A 9246-nucleotide genomic window follows, 5' to 3' on the forward strand; every position below is an offset into this window, starting at 1 on the left:
CATTTTCAGGTAAAACAGAAAATAAATTAGGTTCTTACTAAGTGCTAATGAGATAATGAGATGTTAGGTTCTTACTAAGTGCTAAGTCAGTACTTAACTATTCTCTAGTTCACACCTTTTGATTCTGGCCTTTAAGGGGAGTTTACCCCTTTGGACTTCTGGGGAGGAGTTTACATGTTTAAGAGGAGCAAGTTCATTGGTCATTTTCCCCACAACCCCCTGAGTTATTCCATGCCCATTCTCTGGGAGGATAAAACAAGAAGTTAGAGTCTGGAAAGTGAGTTCTGGATTGAGTCAAGGAGAAGATGTCCTGTGGATTTGCAAGTCCAGCAATCCTATACTTTTGGAGGGGAAGAAGAGGACAGAGAAAAAGATTCACAGAGAAAAGAAACCTCCCAGAGAAGGATTACAACTGAGAGAGGATCAGGACCTTTACAACCTGACCTACCAAAGATGTTGAAGAAGGAATTTTTGAACTGAATAGGAAGTTACATCATGTAGGCTTTGAAGTTCCTTCCAGTTCTAAGACTCTATAATTTTTTTAATCTGCCTTGTAAGGCCCAAAATTTAAGCACTATAGTGAATTAGAAGGAATATTGGTCTGAAAGTCAGGAGAGTAATTTAAAGATTAGTCCCTGAAATTTATTAGCAGTATGACTCTAAGCAAGTCATTTCACCATTATGAATCACCATTGATGAATCAAGTACTAAACACATACATTGTGCAGTCTAGAATTATGCTCAAGGAGTTACTAAACTAACTATACTCTTTGATATAGTGACAACAACCTGTATGTTTTTTAAATATTTATAGCAACTCTTTGTGGTGACAAAGAAATGGCAAGAGCAGGGATGTCCATCAATTGGGGAAAAGCTAAACAAGTTGTAGTATATGATTATGATGGAACATTACTATGCTATAATAATGTCAGAAATATAATGAAAATGCTTGTTCTATTCCATAAGTTTAAAATAAAATACATTTTTAATTTTTATTTTATTTTTAATAGTTTTTATTTACCAGATATATGCATGGGTAATTTTACAACATTGACAATTGACAAACCTTTTGTTCTAATTTTTCCCCTCCTTCCCCCCCAGACCAATACATGTTAAATATGTTAAAGTATAAATTAAATACAATATATATACATGTCCAAACAGTTGCTTTGCTGTACAAAAAGAATCGGACTTTGAAATAGTGTACATTTAGCCTGTGAAGGAAATTCAAAATGCAGGCAGACAAAATTAGAGGGATTGGGAATTCTATGTAGTGATCCATATTCATCTCCTAGAGTTCTTTTGCTGGATGTAGCTAGTTCAGTTCATTATAAAATACATTTTTAAAAGAAATGATGAGTTCTATGATCTTAGAAAAACATGGATAAAATTGCACAAAATAATGGAGAAGTGAGCAGAACTAAGAGAACATACATACAGTAACAGCAATATGGTTTTAAGATCAACTTTAAATGAATAAATAACTTTGAATATTATATATACCCAAATTAACTACCAAAAAAACCATGTGGGGGAAGATACTATCTACATTCATAGAAAGAACTGATATAAATACATATAGAATGATTTTATATATATATATATATATATTTGTGTCTAATGGTAGCTATTTCTAGAGTGAAGAGAGAGGAAAATAAATTTAAAAAGCAATTTTTATGATAATTTTATTATATATTTAAGAGGATAGCAAGTTTTGCACAATAAATTTGCATTTTCATGTGTAATCATTTTTTATTATACTATGTATGGAAATGCTTATTTTACTCCAGAAATTAAAAATAAAATAAATAAAATTTCAACATTATTTTCAAAAATATATACAGAGAATTCACATGCAAGAATTTATTATGTTGCTATTCCTCTCACGTGATATTCCCCCTCTCCCATCTCTGTATTTTTGCAATTGCTGTCTCTTATCCCTGGAATGCCCTCCCTCCTCAATTTCACCCCTTAGTTTTGCTGTCTTCCTTTAAAATTCAGCTGCAAGAGACATTTTCCAATCTCTACAACTACCAGTGGTTTCCCTATGTGTCCTCATCTCTAAAATGAAGTTAAATTAACTTATCACTAATGATTTAATGGTGATGATGTAGATAGAATGTTAGTCTTGGAATCAGGAAGATTTCTCTTGAGTTCAAATCTGGCTTCAGATACTTCCTAGCTGTGTGGCCTGGAAAAGCCACTTAACTCAACTTGCCTCATCTATATAATGAGTAGAAGGAAATGGCAAATCACTTCACTTATAGTTGCAAAGAAAATCCCAAATGGGGCCACAGAGTTTGAAACAATTGCACAACTAAAATGATTCTACCATTTGTGAAAATACTGTAAATCTTAATTCTGGTCTCCAAGCAAAAGTGTCTCAAATAATTACTTTGTTATATGCAAAAGTGGCACCCCTCAAAGCTGTAAGAGGCCACAGAATCATAAATCTCAGTCAGAGTGGCAAGGCTTCACAGGTAATTTCACCTCTTACAGATTCAGTCTCAAGTTGGTGTTGACTCTTGTTTCATAGATAAAATTGAAATCTTCAATCCATGTGTGAACAAGAATACTCTCTACAATGAAATAGATAGATAGATGGATAGATAGATAGATAGATGGATGGATAGATAGATAGATAGATAGATAGATAGATAGATAGATAGATAGAACATTTATTAAGTGCTTACTATGTGCCAGCCAGGCATTATGCTGGGAATATACAATACAAGCATTAAAAAGCTCACCTAATGGAAGAAGACCACACAGAAAAAGGAGATTAATATGGGGAAGGGGAAGAGGGATAAGCTGTACCCATGTAGAGCAAACTGGAAAAGTCTGAAGATTCAGAGGGGTAAGTCCAAATAGAAGTGAGCATTAATGGCCTAGTCATTTCATTAACAGGTTGTCCAGCAGGAACTATCCAATAAGCCTGACTCATGTTCATCCAATCTTTGTCTGAATATCATGAACAATGTTCTCTCAAGTTTATCCATTTCACTTTCAGTTAATTCTAAGGAGATGGTTTGGTTTTCTTCCCCTTTCATCAGCCTTTACCTTCATAGTTTCCTCTACAATTCAAGAAGCATCATAGTTATAGTTCCACCCATTGACCAATATTTTTTCCTGCCTCTCCTAATTTCCTTGAGAAATATGCAGCATTATCTGATTTAGCAGACTCATTTTCATTTCCTTTTAAAGGGAACCTTAGGTCATTTCTTCTGAAAGAATATAGGTTAAAGTGAATGTGACAGTCTGTTGATTGGGTTCAAAATTAGAGACATGACTCCTAAGGTCAACTCACTGGGGTGCCACCAGGTGTTTGTAGGTGCCAACAAAACTTTGCAAGGACAGAAGATGAATGAGACAGAAGGGTCCATCCTGGTCATGATGATTGTCCCTGATGACCTGTAGCCTCTGAACTGTTTAGTCCTCATGTGACAGAATCTGAAAGGGTTGTGGTCTCTTCTTTCACATTGGAGGAAGGAGATGGACCTCCCTCCACTGGGCTCCAACAAGTTGCATTGATATTTTGTTTGTGGGAGCCTTCCCCTCCCCACCAATAATTGCTCTATAAGTCTGACCCATTTCACCTCAGCCTTTGAAAATGTTAATGAAACAGAGGTGGTCCCCAGGAAGCATCAAAATGCTGACATGATTAGATGTTTAAACCTGTGCAAAGAATAATGCGGACTGTTTATCATGATTTTTTTTTCTCAGCATGGTCTGTCTCCTTGAAGATGCAAAATAAGCAAATGCATTCTTGGAAGTCATAGACATTTTCAGTAACCACTGGATTTTATCCAACTTAAAGTAATCAGTTACTACTTGTGTGACCTTGGGCAAGTGATTCTCCAGTTCTTAATTTTTCCATCTATAAAACTAAGGGATTGGACTAGATTATTTCCAAAGTCCTTTTTCAATCTGGAATCTGTATTCTATGTTATTTTTGTTGACATGCCTTTCACTGGTCAATTCCTAAATACTGTCTTTCTCTTTAGCAGAGCTTTCTTTCTTAGAAGTGTCAGCTATAATTACAATAGAGTTGGGATAGAAAGTGCTATCTGCATGCAGAGAGAGAACTATGGAAACTGAATGTGGATCACAGCATAGTATTTTCAGTTTGTTTGCTGTTGTTTTGTTGCTGGCTTGGTTATTTTTTTTCTTCTCATGGTTTTTTTTCCTTTTTATCTGGTTTTCTTGCACTGCATAATAAACATGGAAAAATATTTGGAAAAAATTTCATTTTTTACTGAGATTGCTTGGGAAGGTAGGAAAGTAAGAATAATTTGGAACCAAAGGCTTTGCAGAGGTGAATGTTGGTGAATTATCTTTGCATATACTTGGAAAAATAAAGTGCTATTTTTAAAAAAAGGAATGTCTGCTACAGAGATGGAAACCTATCTTTTAGCTTGGTTATCCTCCATTCCTTACATGCCCCATACCAAAGCACAGGCTAGTCCTTCTCTCTCTCCTCCTGAAGTGCACTTTCCATCCAACCATGTCCTCCAAGACTCATCTCTGTTTACCTCCTTTCAGATCTCCTCTGAATAGCTCTAACTCTGATTACTCTTTGACTGTTCCTTCATACGTTTTTTAAAGGTAGCATGACATAATGGTTGCCATACTAGATTTGAATTCCTGAAGACCAGTGTTCACATGCTGTCTCTGAAACTTATTAGTTGGGCAACCATGGCTGTCAATTAATCTTTTTGTGCCTCAGGCAAATATTTCAGATTAATTAGCTAGATGGCACAGTGGATTGAGTGTTGAGCCTAAAGTAAAGAAGAGTCATCTTTATGAGTTCAAATCTCATTTTAGTTGCTTGCTAATTATGTAACTTTGGGCAAGTCATTTAACCTTATCTGCCTCAATTTCTTCATTTATAAAATGAATTGGAGAAGGAGGCAGCAAATAACTCCAGTATCTTTCTGAAGAAAACCTCAAATGGGGTCATAAAAAGTCAGACATGACTAAAAAAAGACAGGCTACTTTAGGGCTGGTAGAGGATATGCCTATACCAGAATCACAGAATCATAGACTCCTTTATTAGATATTTTGGCAGCAAAAGACTTTTCCTCCAATAACTATTACTCTTTTCCTGTCTTCTTGAAAACATACAATCTTGCCCCCCCCTCTTTTTTTTTTTAACATGTTTTAAGAGTTTTTGTTAATAAACACTAAAAGGAAACATTTAGAGAGCTACAGTAACAAACCATTGAGGGAAATTATAATAATTCATTCAGATTTTGTTAATTAATTCCAATTATTCAAGCACACTTTAGGAAACTAGGCTTTATTCATTCTTAATTCTTTGTTTTTACTCTGATTTGACTATTTATTTCTTCAGGGTTCAGCCTTCTCCAGTGCTGAAGCAAGAAGTTATTTCAATTCTAGGTTTTGAGATAATTCTTTCATTCTAGCAGTATTTGTAGGCATTTTGATCAGTCTAGAATCTACTTTTTAAACATTTCAGGCATGGGGGTGACTTGTACAAATCAAGGAACAGTTAGTAGTTCATTCAATTTGGTTGCAATGTAGAATTACAAAGGAGAATAATTTGAGATAAAAATAGAAATATGGGCTGGAATCAGATTATGTTTTTAATACCAAGATAAGGAGTTTCCATTTTAACTTAAGGGCAATAAGGAACCATGGAAGATTTTTAAAAGAGGAGTTACATGGGTAGTTAAGTGGCTTAGGAAGACTATCTTTTTTTTTTTTTTTCATCAGTACTTTATTTTTCTGATTACATGTAAAGATAACTTTCAATATTCATTTTTGCAAGATTTTGAGTTACAAATTTTCTTTTCTTTCTTCCTTCCCTTTCTTTCCCCTCCTTAAGACTACAAGAAATCTGATATAGTCTATACATGTACAATTATTTTAAACATATTTCCATTTTAGTCATTCTGCAAAAGAAAAATCAGAACAAAAAGGAAAGAACACAAGGAAAAAAAGTAAACATAAAAAAAAATGAAAATACCATGCCTTGATTCTCATCCAATCTCTTTAGTTCTTTCTTTAGATACAGATGGCATTTTCTATCCCACATCTATTAGAATTGCCCTAGATCAATGCATTACTGAGAAGAGCTAAATTTATTGTAATGATTATCACACAATCCCACTACTACTGTGTATGATGTTCTCCTGATTCTGCTCACTTCATTCAGCATCAGTTCACATAAGTCTTTTCAAGCTTTTCTGAAATCATTCTAATAGAACAATAATATTCCATTGCACTTATATACCATACCTTATTCAGCCATTCCCCAATTGATGGGGAATTTTTAGGAAGACTATTACTATTATGGCATCTATAAAGAAGATAAACTGGATAGGGGAAAGATCCTGGAAGCAGTGAAAGTCTTATAAGATTCAAGGTAAGAAATTATAAGGATGTAAGGTGAGGCAATGACTATGTGAGTAGAGAGAAGGGAGTTGTTTTATACTACATATATATATTACATATTTATATATACACATATGTATGTTTAATATATTTATGTGCATGTGTAGATATATATATGTGTGTGTGTGTGTGTGTGTGTGTGTTTAATATAATATCTTTCCCTCAGTATAATATAAATTCTGTGAGGATAAAAACTGATTGACTTTTTCCTTTGTACTGTCTGGTCCTAGAAGAACACCTTGTATATAATGGCACTTGATAAGATAAACATTAGTTTACTCATAGTACATAGAGCTACAAGGGATTTGAAGACATTCTATCATTTTATAGATGAAGAAACCAAGTTCAGGGGAGGAAAAGTATCTTGCCCAAGTTTACTCAGGAAGCAAATAAGAAACCTGGAATTCAAACCTTGAGCTTTGGTTCTCAAAATCAGTGCTCTAGTGATGTCAAATCTACTGCTGAATAGCCTAAACCAAATTAAAATAAAATAGGAAAATGTTAAAGAAAATTAATAAAAATACAATATAGATAATAATACATTTTAATACCGCCAATATTCAGCCTTATGTAAGGAATAGCGGCTTCTGTTTCTATTTGATTTGTATACATTTACTATATTCTACTTTTTCTTCCCCTTGAATCCCAGACTTTCTTCAGTGTATCTTGTTCTCTACTTAACATAGAAATAAATTCCCATACAATTACTTTCATAATTATTATTTTCAAAATGACATTTCGTATCATTACTTTTTATGTGTTTTCAAAAACACAAATATTGTTTTACCAGCCCATGACTCTCTAGCCTTGATTAGAGCAGAGGGCTCCCTGGTTATTTTCACATTTCCTTGTGGCCTCTAGCCATGTCCTCCTCAGTGTTCTAATTTAATGTTATCAGACCAATTTGATCACACTTGGGACTTTGCATTACTTTGCTATGTGATGAAGAAGCTGTGGACTGTGCATATTTCATTTTATTGCAGTGTGTTAAAATGAGGGAGTAACCATTAGATTCAATTCAACGAGCAAAAGATCATTGTGGATACCATTTAGGACATTATGCTGTTCTGTGTATTAGTGCTCTCCAATTGATCACTGCCATAAAAACTCATAAGCAAGAGGTCTGACCTGTACACAAGGATGGCTACCTGGTTCTTATGCCAAGAGCTATGTCCTTTATCCCCAATTGCCTGTGTCATTGATTCATCAAGAAATAGAAAGACTGTCTGGAAATAACTTATGTTTTGTTTGGCTAGCAAGATAACTTTTTTTTTTCTTTTTGACAAGGAATAATATTTGTCAATTTCAACAAAATTTACATACTCACAAAATATTAACAAGCAAATATTGCTACGCAAACCTATAAATTGAAAGCACTATCAAATTTATCCATATGTAATTATAACACACTATTTAATTCTTAAAACTCATTGCACAAAATTAAACAAAAAATACCTACATACAAGAAGAATAAAACAATTTATAAAGCCTCATTACTTCAAATTATTTTTTTAAATTTAAGAACTCTTGGCACTAGACTTTAATATTTGTTTCTATAACAAAAAGCTGAAAAGGTACTTATAAGTTTGAGCTTGTTCATAAAAGTAGAATTTTTACATCAAAGAGGTTACAAGAGTAATAGGTTGAAGTTATAAAGAGGTGAATTTCAGTTCAATATAATAAAAAAAAAATTCAATGCAATAAGAACTATTTTCAAGTAAAAAGGGTTGCCACAGCAAAGAGTTCTCTCTCACTGGAAGTCTCCAGTGAGACTAGATGAACATTTCACAGGGATACTATTAACATTTGTTCCAATTGGTCTAGATGAACTACATAATCCCTTCCAACTCTGAAACATTGTATTTCTGTGACACTTAGATATTTCATCATTATCTCATTTGTAGAATTTCTAAGGATAACATATCATAATCTTGGATCATAAAGTACATACAGGGAGGACTTTTTACTGCTACTTATTGATCTTTGGTTCTTACTCTCACCTGTGGTTCTGTAGAATGCATAGTGGTCACATCCTAGTAAAAGAATCTTAGTACACAGGCTAAACCAGCTTGAGGGGAACCAACAGACCTCAAAACCACAAGGTTGTTTAGGGGGGAAAGCTTCACTAAGTGTGTAATGGCATCCCCCAGCAGAATGGACAGATGAGAATAATTTGTTCCAACAGCCATGAAGGCAGCCAGGTAGATGCTGTAGAGTACTTACAGCTTGGTCAAGACTTCAAAGATGTCAAGTTCATTTACTGTCCCAGGCCATCTCCAGTCATCCTGATTTTTATCTTGCCACTGAATTTTGACAAGATAGAGATAAGATGGACAAGATAGAGAGGCTGATGACTTTATGCAACTCTGCCTTACTTAAATCCAATTCATGTGCACATCATCACTCTAGGAGGTCATTGGTCCTCTTTCAAATGAAGTATGAACCAATAACATATCATAATCCTCCCTCATTTCCTGACTTCAACGTTTTTGTCAGACCCAGTGTTTAGCACAGTGCCTGGAATTAAGTAGGCACTTAAATGTTAATTGATTGATTGTTTGACAAAGGCCCCATAGTTATCCTAGTAACTCAGTTTTAAAGTAATAGAATGATCTTTTTCTTTCACACTGCCTTTTCCTTTTCCACTCTTCTTCACCCACCAAATGTTATGATTTTTTTCCCCTTATGATTGCTCTCATACCAAGACCATCTCCATTTGCTCTCCCGTGGTAATGTTCCTCTTCTATCATGTCACTCCCTTATTTTGAAAAATGGTTCCCCAGCTTCTAAAAGAATTACATCTAAATTCACATCTATTATTCAAATTGT

The sequence above is a fragment of the Sminthopsis crassicaudata genome, chromosome 1, assembly GCF_048593235.1.
Source record: "Sminthopsis crassicaudata isolate SCR6 chromosome 1, ASM4859323v1, whole genome shotgun sequence".
Lineage (NCBI taxonomy): Eukaryota > Metazoa > Chordata > Mammalia > Dasyuromorphia > Dasyuridae > Sminthopsis > Sminthopsis crassicaudata.